Source organism: Apteryx mantelli, chromosome 4, assembly GCF_036417845.1.
Source record: "Apteryx mantelli isolate bAptMan1 chromosome 4, bAptMan1.hap1, whole genome shotgun sequence".
NCBI classification, from domain to species: Eukaryota; Metazoa; Chordata; class Aves; order Apterygiformes; family Apterygidae; genus Apteryx; species Apteryx mantelli.
In genome coordinates this window covers 64,957,810-64,974,229 of record NC_089981.1, presented here as the reverse complement: position 1 = coordinate 64,974,229, position 16,420 = coordinate 64,957,810, and the positions used below count along the sequence as shown (strand labels likewise).

The following is a 16,420-nucleotide window of genomic DNA, read 5'->3' as shown; positions in this document are numbered from 1 at the left end:
TCTGTGGTCTTTATCTATTTTGGCCTACTCTTTGCCATTTAAGCTGCTCTATGCTGCTATATTCCTTTTTTTGTAGCTGTTTCATAGTGGGTTCCCTTTTCTTCATTCCTGTAACAGTTCAGTGGCAAGCCTCTAGTGCCAGATCAGCATCTTTCTTAATCTATTTCCCAAATTTTATTTAGCTCCAAAGCTATTATCAAAAAGCCCTGTATGGAAGAAGTTGTTCAATTCCCTTCAACATTTGTTATATGTTCATTCTGTTTAATTCTGTATTTGTTTGGAATGCTTGTTTTACAGGCACCTGCATGTTGTCTAAATGGATTTTCAGAACTTTGCAATTGTTCTCCACTTGCCTGAGTCACCCAGAGCATCTATATCAGATCCTGTGGCTTGCAACATTCTTTGTGAAGGGTTTTTCTCCGGAGAGCTGCATTCCAATGTATCACAGGTTCTTTTGCACCAGGTCCTTCTAGGAGATTTCCTGTAGACTCACAATTTTTTTTCCAGGCTTGACATTACTGATGGTAATTACAAGAGGAAGTGAGGAGCTGAAGGGCAGGAAGTGAGGTTTGCAGCTGGCTGACTGTGCTTGGGCCCTGCAGTGTCTGGGTAAGTCATGCTGCAGAGTGGAGTGGCTGGGAGGAATGTCGTGGTGGAGCCCAGGTGGCCTTGGCCTGACAGTTTCACAGAGCTGCTGTTCTCTGTGAAGGAGAGGGGAGGAAACCTGTACAGCTTTTTAGTTGCAGCTTTTCTATGCAAAATAATTATGTGAGATACGTGTTAATTTGTTCTATGAACGTATTTACATGAATATGGCTTTTGCGTGGAATTTTGGAGGAGCTGGAATTAAGTCTAGGGGAAGAGAAGTCTGAGAGGGTACAGTCTTCAGACATATAAAAGACCACTGAAAAGAGTTATGTCCTACACTTACAGGGTACTTAGGACAAGAAATAATTCAAGTTTGAAATGAGAGAGATTCAGTTTATACTTAAAAAAACAAAACAAAAAAAACCATCCCGCCCCCCCCCCCCCCTCCCAAGTCCCCTTTTCATTTCCATAAGGATAGTGAAAGGCTGGAGAAAATGGCCTTAGCAAAATATGGAGTCTCTATCACTGAAGAAATTTAAGCACTGCTTGTCAGCCAGAGTGGTTTAGCCAGAGTTGATCCTGTTTTGGGGAGGGGAAAGAACCTATATGACCTGTTAAAATCCCTTACTGCCCTGTTTTCTCTGACTGAAAATCAGTGGTCTAATATATTGCTGCTGAAGCTGTGGAGAGTTTTCACATATTTGAAGGGCTGTCTGCATGGTACAGTAAGCTAAGCTCGCTCCCATGAGTGACCCTTGCTCTTAAATGTGAGAAGTAGTGTATATCAGAGTGGAACATCAGAGCAGAGTAGCTTAGTGGAAGTTTTCTCTGTAATATCTTTTTTACACTTTATGAGAGCTACCTTTTTAGGTGTTGTATTTCAATTTTTTTTTTAAGCTGCTTTCAGTTAAAGATAGAGGGTTTTTCAAATCATATTTTAAGTGTTGCATTTTGTTTGCAGATTTTTTGTGTGGTGTTACCTTCATCTGTGTTTTCTCCAGCTCACAACTGTACAGCCTTTAGCCTGATCTTACAAATGTCTTTATGTGGGATGAAATTCTCTGCTGCAAAAAACCCAGATGAGATCAGTGTACTGCTGAGCAGTATGTATATATTTTACTAGATCTTTGCCCAGGGCAGGAATTCTACCTTTGCCCCTAATTCTGCTCTTGCCTCAATTCTAATCAGGAATATCTCTAAAGATACCAGCAAAGCTTTTTATTTGACTCTAAAGCCAATATAACCTTTAGTCCATCTGAGAGACTGATTGGTGTAACAGTGCCAGAACAGACCTGTTCTGTGAGCAGCTAAGAATGACTTCATCAGAGAATAGTGACTCTATGTATTTTACTATTCAGGAATAGTTGCACTAATTACTTTCCCTGTGTAGGTCAGATCTAAGAGAGAGGAGACTTGGATCCTGTCAGGTTTTCAAATGTCAGTAAATATTTTTGAACCTTTTGTACCTGGGAACTCTGTCTTGCTTTATCATTGGGCCTGTTGAGTTACCACAAACCAACTGGCCTGCCCTTGTCCCATAACCCAGCACGCTGTCGCATGGCATCCCCTATCCCATCTGTCACGCAATCAGTACGCCAGCTACCGATCACCCAACACATGAAGATTCAGACACTGGGACTCAGGAAGGCTGAAAGGTTTGGACTCACTGGAATGAGGAGAGGACCACAGAGAGTGATCAGAACTTTACAATTGGACTGTTCTTTTTAGAGTTTCTCATTTGTTCTTAATAATAAGCCTGCTTGATGAAAGGGCCTTAGAAAGGGCTTGGGTGTGGAGTTTCAGGATTGGAAAGGGAAGCAAACCGCCCTTCAGTTTGTGTTCTGTGCCACCCCAGCTTAGGGGCAGGGTGTGAGACCAAAAGCTAGAGTTTTGCATGCAGACTGGCAGCTGTGGATTAATTCATCCAGACAGGGGATAGGAAGAGCAATATGATATCTGGGTGACCAGTGAAAGATTTGCAAGCATAAATGTTTTCTAAAGTTCAGCTATTTCCTTCTGAGAAAGACCATAGACTGCAATGGTTTCACATCAAACTTCAATGAAAGGAATTTGAATAGCTAACAAGTTTGTTAGTGTTCTACTTAGGCAGAAAGGAAAGGGGCTATATTTCCTGATAAACTCTCCAGTTTTAGGAGTCACAAAAAAATCAATAGAACTTTCTTCTCCTACATTAAACAGGCATGGCTCAGTTAAAAAACAAAGTTACTCCAGCAAAAAAAATTGGGGCACATGAGAAATGAAAACTAGTGTTCCTGGTTTAAAAGGTAATTATCTTCTCCAGTATGCTTCTGGATGAAGCTAGGAGGTTCTTTTATCATAAAAATCTTAATTTCCTTTTTGTCTATCTGATATTTTCTCTAGAGATGGAGAGGAAAGCCTCCCATCCTATAAAAACCCTTTTTTTCCTATTTTGCATTGCTACAAAACAGATATATACGAAAGATTTATCTGGAACCAGAATAGCAAAAACACCAGCATTCAGGGTATTTATTTGGTTGTTGAAGAACTGCATTCAAATCCCACCTGTACTTCATGTGCAATAGACATTTAAGCATGGATTTCTTACACCCAAGTAAGTGTACTGACCCTGGGCTATAATGTAGGTCTTTTTTATGTGGGTCAGAGTGAACATTCAGTTACTTACACAAGAGAGAGACTAATCCCAAACTAGCCAGCAGTGTGTTGGGTCAGGCCCTTATTTGGGATATGGAGTCTCAGGTTCAGTTCCCTGTGCTGTGATACTCTGGTGCTGCGTTGGCCCATATTGGTACAGCAGTGCCTTGCCAAGTGTGCTTCCTGGCTTGGGAAACCACAGTCTTGGAGAGCTCTGCATTGTTCTCCTAAGCAACAAGCCAATCTTCTTTTTTTTAGTTCTTAAGCTACATGAAGTGTAAGTGAATGAAAAGCCTGTGCCTCTAAGAGAGACTTCTCTTTGATATCTTTTGGAAAGTGGCTTCATTCCTATAGCAAGATAAGTCTTGGGGAATGGAGAGTGTCAGCTGGAATGTGATTAGTTAGGTTAAGGAAAAGCTTGGTTTCTTTTTTGCTGTTGGAAATGCAAATAAAATATTAATTTGTCAGACTTCCATCTTGCTTTTCTTTACTGGAATTAGAGCAGGGTGCATTAACCTGCCCTGTCATGACACAGACTGAAAAAGAATCGTTTTATACTAAGGAATTTATTAGAAGGTTAATAGTGTTCCATTCAAATATGGGTTTATCTCTATTTAAGAAAAGGTACATTCTTTTTGTCAGTCTTAATCTATTGGCTTTTGATTTTTCACACTGTTACTAATTTATTCATAGTTCTACTATGCCAAACTTGTTAACCAGCAAGGATACAAAGATGGTGTTATTTTTTTCATGCTGTCTGTGGTGTGGAAGCATTTTCTCATTTTCATGATGTGTTAGATATTCATTGTATAGTAAGTAAGCAACAATTTATCTCGTCTTTGATAGCATGGGAAGTGTGAGAAAACTGGAATATGTTAGTGGATACAACTGCAGTGTGTTCCTGATGTCAAAATCCTGACCTTTTGTCTCAACAGTAAAATTGATGTTAAATGTAGAGAATGGTTGAAAAATTTCAAACACAAATTTTCCAATTGAGTTTTGTTAAAATTTCTCACAGGAGAGGAACAATTCTCTGACTGAAAAATAGAAAAACTTGCAGAGAGAACAAAATATTGTGAATAGCTTTGTAGCAGTCAGCAGCATTTACTTCTCCAAACTGAACCTCTGGAAACTCTTTAAGGCATAAGAAAAGGACCAAAGAGGCAGCACTAGTGTTCTAGTTTACGCTTCACTTGAGTTCAAGAGTGTTTGTGTTCTTCCTGTCTATTTAAAAAATGATGAGTTTTGAAGACCTAAAATTCATCAGGTTGATGCAGGGCAGCAGAATTACTGTTCAATCTGGAGATACTGAGAAGAGTGGAACCTTAGTTCTTGGCCTCTTCTTCCAGTTTATTCCCAAGAAATATACCATCTACACCCTTAAGAAAAGAAAATGCACTTCCCAATATGAAAGTAGCCTAGAATATAGCTCTCCTTTTCTTTTGTCAATACCTTGGCCTTTCTTCTTTCCTTCCTTTCAGTATATGTTGTCTTGCTTAAAGGAAAGCTGGAAGAGGGCCAGAAGAGTCCCAGCAAAGCAAAGACAAATCCAACCTTGGCCTTAAGGAAGGAATTTTACAGTGCAGTTCTTTGGTATTACCCTTGTTTGCTGAAAACAGTTACTTTCCTGGCAATGATACTTTTGCATTCACTAATATGTTACATTTTTTTTGTAGGTATCATATCAAAGGTACTCAATGCCACACAACATCCATATTCATGCATCAGCACAGAATTGGGTAGTGCAGATTTTGGAGGTGGGATTTGGCTTACATGTGAGTTAAGGTGTAGCGCAAAGAGAAACACTGATTCCTCATGAATGTCATCAATATGGGCAGTATCAAAGAGGGAAGCCACTTTCTGACTGGGGGCTAAAAAGACAGAAGTTTACCAAGTGGATATCCTATAAGAAATAGGAGGGTGCAGGCTAAGGGCTTTGCCAGGTACCTTACCTGAGATATCTTCTTTATGAAGCTATAAAGTGAACTTGATAGGATGCAAGTTTTGCAGAGAAACTACAACAGGGACAAATGCAGGATGAAGGGTCACACTCTGAAGATAAAATGGACTCTGCAGAGTGCAGAGAGGTGTTGCCTTGCAGCCAAGTTGTTCATTTTTGTGAGTGTTTGAAAATTGGAAATTAATTGGACAGTTCATAAATCTGTACTCATATCTACTGAGATTATATTTTTCACCCTTTCTAGATGGAGATGATGCTGAATCTAAGCCTCATCTCCAAAACACTTTGAACTGTGAGTATTTGAGAGCCAGATTTTTCACTTCAGACTGTAGGGCCTGTGTTCAGGGAAGCTTTGTGCCTTATTTGATCATTTGTTTATTGCGCTGTAGAGTGATTATTTAGCAGACTTTTCAGGTAAAAAATGATATAAAATTAATCCGTCATGTTCTGCAACATACATCGTGGACGTAATGAGAACAAAATGGGAAGAGTGACACCTAGTGGTTAGTAATGAAAAAATACATAATCTAATCTCTTCCTCAGGACAATGAAAGGTACAGCATTTTCTAAAAATTGATTTGGGAATAGCTTAGAATTTATGCAACTTGAAATTTCAAGATCAGTGCAACTTTTTTGTGTGCTATCCGTTTTTACTAATCAGCAGCTTTCTTGTTTGACTGATGCCAAGGATGACCTGATTACTTTCATATATATTCCTATGTTTTTTTGTTTCTATTTTCAGTTTTGTATTTTCTGTTTCTTTCGGAGATTTTTTTCCCATGGTTATTCCTTTCCCCCAATGAGAACGAATTTTGGATCAGATGGTTTTATGATTTCTTTGAGAGTTGGGGGAGGGGTCACCTTATGAACAGCTCAGCTGTGAGAAAACTTACTTGAAAAGAAACTGATCTCAGTAAATATCAACTGTTTTCATATACTAAGAGCCTATTTTCTCATCTGTTGCTCTCAGTGTTAGAAGGGTGACACTGTTCTAGGATCTTCCACTAGGAAGGAGTCTAATGAGTTGGGCTTAGCAACATCAAGCGCAGTATTCTGCTGTCTAAAGCAACTTTGTCTAATAATCCAGAATGAATTAAGCCTGTGTGATGCCAGGTGGAGGAAATGGGTGATTTTAATAGGTTCTTTTCTGTTGTAATTTCCAGGGACTCAATTTCTAGGCTATAACAGGGAGCAGTGTAACTAATTCTCCTACCAACTACTTATGGACAAATACCAGCTGTCCAGTTCCTATTGAAGCAGGTGAAATCTCTGTTGCCCCAGGGCAGTGCTTTGCTTCATGTATTATACAACCCTATGATTTCAGGTTAAATCTGGAAGGCTAAGACATGAACTAGTTAGTATACGGACATATCTTTTAGATTTCAGTAAAGAAAAATGTTGTGCCTTCTCACTGGCTGGCTTCAGAAAGAATGGAAACAGGCATTTCCTCAGACTTGAGAAAGGAGTAGGATCCAGTATAATTATTAGGAATCTTCCTCTTCTATCTGGCTACCCAGGGAGCCCCAAGCATATTCAGAAATCCCCCTGCTCATCCGTTAGTATGAAGTTGGTTGTTATGTTTTCTTCTATGTATAGACTAGCAGCCACTGTAATTGCCCAGTAATTAAGGTAATATAGCAAATTCTGTGCTATAGAAGGCTTTGGGGGTGTGTAGCATATAAATGCATATGTCAGCTCTTTTCCCAGAATTTTCCATAGCTATATTTAATATCTAAGAGGAGCAGGAACTGTTTCAACTCTCAATCAGATCTCCTGAGCCTTTGGTTGGGCCTTGCACACATCCAGGTGTCTGCTGCCCAACTTTGTTTCCTTTTCAGTTAGTTCATCAGGAGTGCAGAAATGGTGAGAGGAAGATGAAGGGATGTGTGGTACATGTGCTGTGTTCTAGTAACATATCTATCACAGCTGCGAGGTCTGAAAGGAGAAGAAAGGAAGCAGGTGAGATCTGTTGTGCTCAGAGGAAGTCAGCATGTGCTTGAATTCCACCACACTAAGGATACTTCCTTCAAACCTTTGTGCTCTCATACCATGAGAAAGGAAAAAAGTTTTCATTGCTGAATCAGTTAGATACTTTCTTTATTAAGCTATAAAGTGAACTTGTTTGGATGCAAGTTTGGCAGAGAAGTTCACACTGCAACAGGGACAAAGCCCAATATTTTCATTGGGTTCCTATGGAGCAAGGAGTGGTATAGAGAGGAACTGCACTTAAGGAAGAACAGCAAATGAGATTTTCTAAACCTTCAGGAGTTACAGAAGAACCTTCAGTTCAGCTACAGAAATATAACAGTAAACCATCCTGAATTTAGCTTCTGTGCTCCAGCAGGCAGTAGAACTTCTTCAAAACTTACACCTAGCACTTTTTAATTTCTATACATATTTTCATGTGTAGCCTGACAGAAGTGCAGCCACACCGGCTGCATTTTCCTGCAGTGACGCAGGCTTGTTAGACCTGTAGTGTAAATGACCTTTTCCTAGTTATAGCTTCATTCATAAAAACATAAGAAGTGCCCTACTGTGTCAAAGCTATGGCCCATATAGATGAGTGTTCCTGCCACTGACAGTAATAACAGGTGATGCTATATAGGGCAAGAATATGATCCTGATTGCTTTCTGTTGTGCATTCCCCTCATTCTCTCCCAGCATTCACAGTCATTGTGTTAGGAGTGTTAGAAGGTATGTGTGCCTTTTCCCTTTGATGTCTGTTTTGGAACTACTGTCCATAAATTAATCCTTTTTGTCTAGCCTGTTAATACTGTTTTTCTTCTCAGTCTCATGTGGCAACAGATTCCAGAAATACACTACTTGCTGTGTTTAAAAAAGAAAGGAGGTTCTGTTTGGAACCTGAAGAAAAGGTTCTGTTTGGAACCTATCTCCCACATAGTCTGAGAGAGCGCCCCAAGCTTCTAGTTTTGCGGGGTTTTGTGAATAACAGTTCTACTCTAAAATTATGAAGGCAATGGAAAAATTGAGAGTTCTCAGTCGTATCCCCTCAGCCTGCAAGTCTCCAAATTAAAGAGAAAAATCTCCTCATAATGCAGCTGCTCCGTCCTCTAAATTCTTGTTGTGCAGTTCATGTGCTTGCATGAAACACAAGTGCTTCAATGTGGATACAGATCAGTCTCTCAGTAGCATCGAGAATCATAAACCCTCTCTATTTCCCAGCTGTCTGTCACAAGGCAGACTTGGCTGCCCGATTAAAGCAGCCAGAGTGATCACAGCATAGCTATTTTTCTGAGCACCTTGTGTTTGACCTTTTTTAAACCCATAGCAAGCAGATTTCCAAAACACTTGTGGGTTGAACTACAGCAGCTTTCTGAGTCTGTGGATGGAAACTGGCCAAGTCATGACCACCCCTATGGATGTCTAGCCTATTCTAGGCCTGAAACCAGCTGCTATAGAGGAACATGTTCTCACTAGTTGCATGTAGAGTTTCCAGTCATTTGGGTTGCAGTGGGCCAGTGACCCATTTGTACTTATTTTCAAATGGGTTCTTCTTGCCTATCCTGGTGCTGACTGTGTAGAATCCTTTTTTTCCTTCTTGGTAGTTAGTACACTGTGCATGACAGGATACCCACTGTGAACATGTGGCCAGCTGCAAAGCAGATACAGGCAGCTTCCAGACTTGGAGACACTCTCACTGATTTTTGCCAGGACGCTGATACTCTTCATCTTGAAAAGTGGGTCTGTAGAGAAAGTTGATACTGCAGTTAGCATCTGTCCACTTGTGCTCTTTAAGGTGGAGATTACCCTTGGATGGGAAGGTTATCATAAAATTGGTTTTTATATGTTGATATTCTTGACTTCTGGCAACTTTATTATAGATTAAGCTGTCTTGGCTTATTGAAAATAATCCAGATATTGTTGATCCTCTATTTATGATTATAAACTTCTTTTGGAAATGTTTCAGTACCTCTTCTTGGAACCTGTCTTGAGTAAGGTTCTTAATACTGGTTTTCAGTCCTTTAACCAATCTGATTTTTCTGGATAATGAAAGGCTGGCTGAAATGTTCAGTTTTATTCTATTGACAAGAATTCAAAGACAAAAGCAAAGATAACTAACATTTGTTATAGCTGAATGTGTGACTGACTATATGGTCTGGTAAGCAGAAGAACAGAAACAGAAAATTTGCCATAAGTCTTATATTTTACTCTTCTAAATTTTTTTAAGAGAAACCTTCAAAGAACTTCCTAAAAACAAACTTTGAAACAAAAAATTATAATTCTGCTGTGGACCCTATAATAGAGATAGATACTGGTTTTATGGTAAATTAGAATCTTCCTCCTCCCCACTCTCTGTTCCACACACTAGCAATTCATCTCTGTCCCTTAGGATTTGCACAGTGTCCCCCTACTGAATCCCTCCTCCACAGGTGCCAGCTGCTTTTTCTATTGGATGCTTTACCAATATCTGAGTAAACCCAGAGTTCTTGTTCTCAGTATGTACTCAGCTTTGAAATCTCATGCTTGGAAGGGTTTCTATGCCTGCAAGCTTGGTGGTTGTTGTCCCCCCCCCCCCCCCCCCCCCAGCTATACTGTTTAGCTTAATAAAAACTACTTCATCTGTCTACAAATTTGTCTCCTTAGCATATTTTGCAGCTACAACAAAGCTAACGCTGGAAGGAAGCAAGTGACTCAGGGCAGCTGCACCCTCTACTGTATAGTTCTCCTGCAGAAACTCTGAACTTGCAATATTCATTCAGCTTTGTTTTTCCCATAACAGAGGGATGTTGTTGGTGTTGCTGTTAATTTCTTGTGCACAGTAGAAATTTTTAAAAACTTTCAATCCCTGCGCTCATGAGAAGAAAATGCTAAGTTCTTAGTCATACTGGTGGAATAGAATCACATTTTATAATTATCAAATAAAATATTAGTATAAAAATGAAAATTTTACAACAGTAAAATAACTGTAAAATAGTTCAAATTCATGAAATGTCACATTTATGCATCTTTTAAATGCAAGCTTTCTAGGATTTTGGTGTTAAGTAGCAACACTACACAAGGAAAACTTTGACTGAATTGAAAATGGAAACATCCCTTGCTTTCAACAATTTTCATGTGTACAGTAAATGCACTGGTAATTGAGCACCTTCCATGTAGCATATGCCTGTAGCATAACATAGCATGTGTTGATAAAATCCCCCACACACTTTTTTTTTTTTTTTTAAACTGAGAGCAAAAATATACCTGGTATTAATGAATTTTTATTTTTTATTATTTTGTTTAGGTTATCTTTGTAGGACGACTTGGTTGTTTGACAAGTGTGTCAGTGTTGTTAATGTCGTTCCTGTCGTGGACATGACATTTCAAAGGGGAAGTAGCATTTCCTTGAAGGTCATGCAGCTATTGCCTGATCTCCTCTTGAAGTCTGTTTTCCAGTCAGAATCCCTAGGAAGAACACTCTGTTCCCATCTCTCAAGTTTCATGTCCTGGTATTTGTGAACTGGATTGTCCCTGGGGTGTACAGCTTCAGACTGCTTCAAAGATAGAAATTCAGTCTTCAGTGTAGTTGGGACTTGATCCCCAAGCTACTTTGGTGATGGAGACAGTGGCCTGAAACAAACATTGGCTGCATCTACTGTAGCACTTTGTTTCAGAGCAACAGAGTGCTTTTAAAGCAGATCTGATTGCCCTCACTGCACATTGGTTCAGTTTACAGAGTGATTCTAGTGTGTGAGAACCATACACAAAATCCTTTGGAAAAAAATGGAATCAAAAGCTGTGGTTCCAGTTGTGCACCAGATGGACCCAACTCCTGGAGGGGCACAAAAGTCTGAAGCAAAGATTGTTTTTTACTGCCACAAAGTCCTTCAGCATGTACTGAACATACCTGCACCATTGGAAGGCTCTCAAACAGTGGAGAGCCTTTGCAACATCCTGAACTACTGCTTCATGTACACTTTCATATTTGCCATCAGCTGCCATCCCTCATCTCTTTGACTCACTGCTCCTTTCTCCACCTTTTTTCTGGCTTGAAATGTGTTCACTTCTTTAACTGCCCTACTTTCTGTTGCCATCTGCCCTTGCTGAACCCTTTTGGTCTTCTATCAGCCTCTTTTGTTTAAATATTTGGCCTTTCTGCTGCAGTCTTTTGCTGTTCTGATAAACTCCTTCAGGCTCCTAGAAGATCCAGTGAGGTACAATCTGCAACCCTGAAGAAACAGCACTCCTCATCAGTCTGTGCAGGTAGAGGTTTTAAAGTTTCCCTGGTGATCAGATAACCCAGTGGCAAAATCAGGATTGCAGTGCCGCATACAAACAGACCAGCAAGTAGCGTTATATTACGTTCAAGAAGGTGAAGGTTCAGTTCTTGGAAAAACTGGGAGAACAATCGCGTTTCATGGGCAATGTGCCTTGTTACAGGGAATTTGAACAGATCTTTGTCAGAACACACCACTAACTCTACCACCGACCACAGTGTCTGTGCTTTGGATCCTGCGGTCACCCATGGGTAGAATCTGGAGGAGAATATGCTCTCCAGTGTGACTCTGGGGTCTCTGCTCCAGGAGCTTGCAAAGATCCCTGTGAAGGCAAGTTCAGGGATGTCTCTTGGGCCTGCTCCCCACTGTGGTTTGGTAGGCCATATTGTTCAAAGCTTGTTTCTTAGAGAAATTAGGACAGAAATGGGTCTATGCTCCCCTACAGAAAACTCTGTCCTTTAGAACCTAGGGGCTGGGAAAAGAAGCCTCAGAGCACTGCATTGTATCCTCACAGACACGTGTGGCTGCCCAGCTTGCTTTTCCCTCCCCTGCAGAGTCCTCTGATGGGGAGGGGAAGGCTATGTTGGCCACCTCCCTCTCCCTGTCAAGTACAGAGGAATTCTATGTACCAGTTGTGAGCAGGGAGGAGATCCCACTTCAGGTGTAGTCCAGACTTCTTTCTGCTCCTCATGCAGCAGGCTCAGTCAGTTCACTGCTCAAAAGTACTGCCCATGCTGCTGCAGGCAGGAGGTGGTGAATCCCCTGGGAGGCCATGTTGTGGGGGATGATGTGGCACCCCAAAGGTGAGGTGCTATCAGTTAAGGGAGGAGACCATGCAGCTAGTCCCTGACAGGATTATCCAGTACCAACTGCAGTTGCACAGATTCCCCAGGTTCATTCTTCTCGATGGGGCTTTGGGACAGCTTTGGGCTTGCTGTATTTTTGCTGACAGTTTTCCAGTTTCTACTGCAGATGGGAACTTCTTACTTGTGTAGAACATTAGTCTTGTAATTGTGCTCTAATTGGCTTATGGTCACAGTTGGATCTAGAATAGAAGAGGATATTGCAGCTGTTAAGTGTTTACTTTGATCTGTATTAAAACCAGAAGTGCTTGCCTTTGCAATTAATGCCTTTAAAGTCATAGTGTGTGTAATATAGCCTCAGCAGCATATCTTCTTCCACAAGCCATAGCTGGTTACTTTAAAAGTTAGACCAGGCTCCTTTTGCTTGGGAAGTACTGCTGACTTGTTCTTATCCTTTTCCCTAGGCACTTGTCATTGGTCTCTGTTTATAGAAGCACAGATTTCAGGATGAATGGTTTAGACGTCTCCATTCAGGATAACCATTCCAGAGTCGAATCCATTCCTGGACTGCGCATTCAGTGACTATTAGGCAATGTTGGAGACAGGTTGTCAGGCTAGACTGACCTTTGGTCTGACCCTGTACAGCTGTTCCTGTATCTTTTACCTCTGCTGTCTTTAGTAGATGAATTTTGTAGAAAACTTTTCAGGTCAGCAGATTTCAGCCTTTTTAGCCAAAGAATGGAAATGAGTTTCAGTTGAAGATCTACCGCAAAGACTTTTTTTTTTTTTTTTTTAGTCATCAGACATCTAGCTTTTTTACTCCCGCTAACATGGAGGTAGACTTTCCAGCTGGCTTTTCCAAGCATTAAAGGTCTGCCCAGAAGGCAAGAGAGGCTTACACTGGTCAGGATGTGCTGGAATAGCATAATGACTACCACTCTTCCCATGGCAATAATATAAGAATACCACTCCATACTGTGTCACACTTATAGAAATTAAGGACCCGAATTGTGTTGATGGTGAATTTTGCTATAGGTTGCAGTGGGAAGAGACTTCTCATTTTTTGTAAGGAAATGAACTGTATTTAGCTCCTTCCTTTTGCTGCTGGTTTTGGTTCTGACTTATTTTGACTATATGATTTCTGGGCTTTGGATTAGCTGCCAGTAATCACCAGTTGCTAACTGTTTAGAAACATCTCAGACTCCTTAATGCCATCCTGAAAATCCTTTAAATTAAAGTTACTTAAAATGAACTGGACAAACCACTAGATAATCCTGAGTAGTACTCTCATTGAAGTGGGAGGGAATGGGGAAAGAAGAAGCAGGATTTGCTAGAATCAAGTGAGACTTCTTCAGTTTTCTTGTTTTTAGAAACCTACTCCTGCCTTTGTGGTCCCTCACATCAGTGCCACACAGTGAGGGCAAAATTGGACCCTCTGAATCTTGAAGGCCTCTTCCAGTGGTGGGAGGTGAATGAGATTTACTCTGAAGATAGCATCAAATAGAATAGTATCACCCTCCAGTGTTTTCTTCAGTTACTTTATTTCAAATGCACCCTTAGTTATTAAAAATTCCTCATCTCTAAAGTCATCCAGCTTCAGATAAATTTTCTCCCTGCATGTGATTAAATTAGCAATTTCTTCTTTCATGACTTTGTAGAATTCAATCAGTCAGGCAAGCAGTAGGGCAAACTTCACTGTTTTGTGCCTCTGCAAAGATCCAGTGGCCCACAGCAGAGACAGGTTTTCTTCCAACTGATTCCACTGTGATAGGAGATTTCCATTATCAATAGTATGAGAGGAACTCTCACCCCCTACTGATAAAGGCATGTTTTCCTCTGATGGGGCCCACAGTTTCTTGACAGCAGCTCTGTGCCTTGGTGGGTGTCTGCTGATACAAGATTGGGTGAGCCACCAGGAATGCTTTTGGTTGGGAAATGAAAGTGTCCTCAAGGCAGTCCTCTCTTACTGTGTAGTCCATTTTAGGAAAAGTCCCACTGAAACCTGATACAGGCAGCCCTGCTCTAGAATTAGTCAAAAAGAAGAAGATTTTTTCCAAGGTAGGCTTTTGCCCTGAGTTTAGTGGGAACTCCTCAGTTCCACTCCTTGTGTGAGCTGACTGGAAGATTTTTGGAGCTGCTTTACTGCATCTGCTGGGAAGATCAGATCTGTGACAACCAGTAAAGACCCACCATCTGTTTTCATTCACTTCCCCTATCACACTGCTGGAGTTTTTACTGTCTATGGACTGAAAAGAAACAAATTCTGAATGGAGTCCATTGATGCTTAAAAGCAATCTCACAGAGGCATATTGTCGGAGTGGGAGACGGACCTGGAGTAACGATGAGTCTCAATATGAGTATGATCGTTCTCCCTTTATTAGAGCTTACACAGAGTATATATAGACAAGCAATAAGCATGCACTAGCAATAGCTGTATGATTGGTTTACAGTCTCTGTTCACGCGCCTAAAGCGAATACACGATTGGTGCAAAGTTGCTGTTCACGTGGAGGGGCTTGTCAGCCCCCTCCTTTACTTGTTTACCACTACTTGTCTTCCCCTTCTGTAATGGTCTAGGAATGCTCAAGGACAGTTCACATAGCTGCGGGATCCTCCCTCTATTGTGAAGACAGGATTGCTCACTTCTAAGAGATCATGCCCCTTTTCACTTAACCATTCTTCCACAGCATATGCTGAGGAAATGTGTACTCAAATATGTGGTTGGCAAAAAGACCAGTGATAGCAGCCCAAGGAGTTGCCTCTCAGCTTGTGAGTGTTAGGAGATTTCTGCATTTTGGGATAGAATAGTGCTATGTTTGCTGGACATGGGAAAAGTAAAAATGTAGAAAAAGAAAGAGATCAGTTAGTGAAAATACTAACCCATGCCCCTAGAGAATGTTGTTTGCCTTTAGATTTATGGTGGTAAAATAACAAATTGAGGTAGCTGATGTGCCAATTCCACCAAGTCTACAAACTACTGTCTGATTTAAAGGTCCCTTTATTGTTGTGTCTGCCTTTTTCTGTTTCTGAATCACCTTCAAGAGTACAATGAGATCAGAACAGACATTGAACTTAGCCAGATGTCAGTATTATCTCATGTTCTGCTACGTGGGGAGTACAAGGTGGGGATGGCTCCAAAAGTTGAATTTGGAACACTGCTGAATGCTTATGTGCATACACAAATACACTGGGAGTTATCAGTGAGAATACACAAATATATAGAACAGTACATGGCCATTAATTAGACTTGTGATGAAGCAGGATGTGCTAGGAAGTATCTCTTGTGTCTCTTCCCTTTGGCTCACCTCATGGAAATTACTGCCTACTAAAAGCAACAGATCTCTATCTAGGACTCTAAAGTCCAGTGGAGATTCATGGAATCACAGAATGGTTGAGGTTGGAATGCACTTCTGGAGATCGTCTAGTTCAAACCCCAGCTCAAAACAAGGTCAATAGAGCAGGTTGCTCAGGGCCATGTTCACTTGGGTTTTGAGTATCTCCAGGGATAGAGACTCCACAACTTCACTGGGAAACCTGTTCCAGTGTTTGACTGCCTTTGCAGTAAAAAAGCTTTTTCTTATGTTTAAATGGAATTTCCTGTATTTCAGTTGTGCTTCTTGCCTCTTGTCCTTTCACTGGGCACCGCTGAGAAAAGTCTGTCTCTGTCTTCTTCACTCCCTCCTATGAGGGATAAGATCCTCCCCCCTCAGCCTTCTTTTCTCCAGGCTAAACAGTCAAAGCTCTCTCAGCCTCTCTTCATATGACAGATGATCCAAACCCTTAATCATCTTTGTGGCCCTTCAGTGGACTTGCTGCAGTATGTCCAAGTCTCTTGTAACTGGGGAGCCCAGCACTCGACACAGCATTCTGCTGTGGTCTCACCTGTGCTGAGTAGAGGGGAAGGACCATCTCCCTTGACCTGCTGGCAATGCTCTTCCTAGTGCAGCCCAGGATGCCACTGCCCTTCTTTGCTACAAGGGCACACTGCTGGCTTATGTCCAACTTCTTGCCCACCAGGACCACCAAGTCCTTCTCTGCAAAGCTGCTTTCCAGCCAGTCATCCCCCAGCCTGTACTGGTGCATGGGGTTATTCCTCCCCAGGTGCAGGACCCTGCACTTCCCTTTGTTGAACTTCATGAGGTTCTTCTCTGCCATTTCTCCAGCCTGTCAAGGTCCTTCTGAATGGCAGCAAAACCATTTGGTGTGTCAACCACTCCTT

General features: G+C 41.2%; 1 long non-coding RNA gene across 6 annotated transcripts in view; it reads left to right on the top strand.

Moving 5' to 3' along the window:
• Window positions 1–16,420, top strand: part of LOC106482882 (uncharacterized) — a 187,476-nt gene that overhangs the window by 3,019 nt on the left and 168,037 nt on the right. For all 6 annotated transcript variants that reach the window (XR_010884195.1, XR_010884197.1, XR_010884196.1 and 3 more), the window contains exon 2: window positions 508–609. This is a non-coding gene — a long non-coding RNA (uncharacterized lncRNA). The remainder of the gene's footprint in view (window positions 1–507; window positions 610–16,420) is intronic.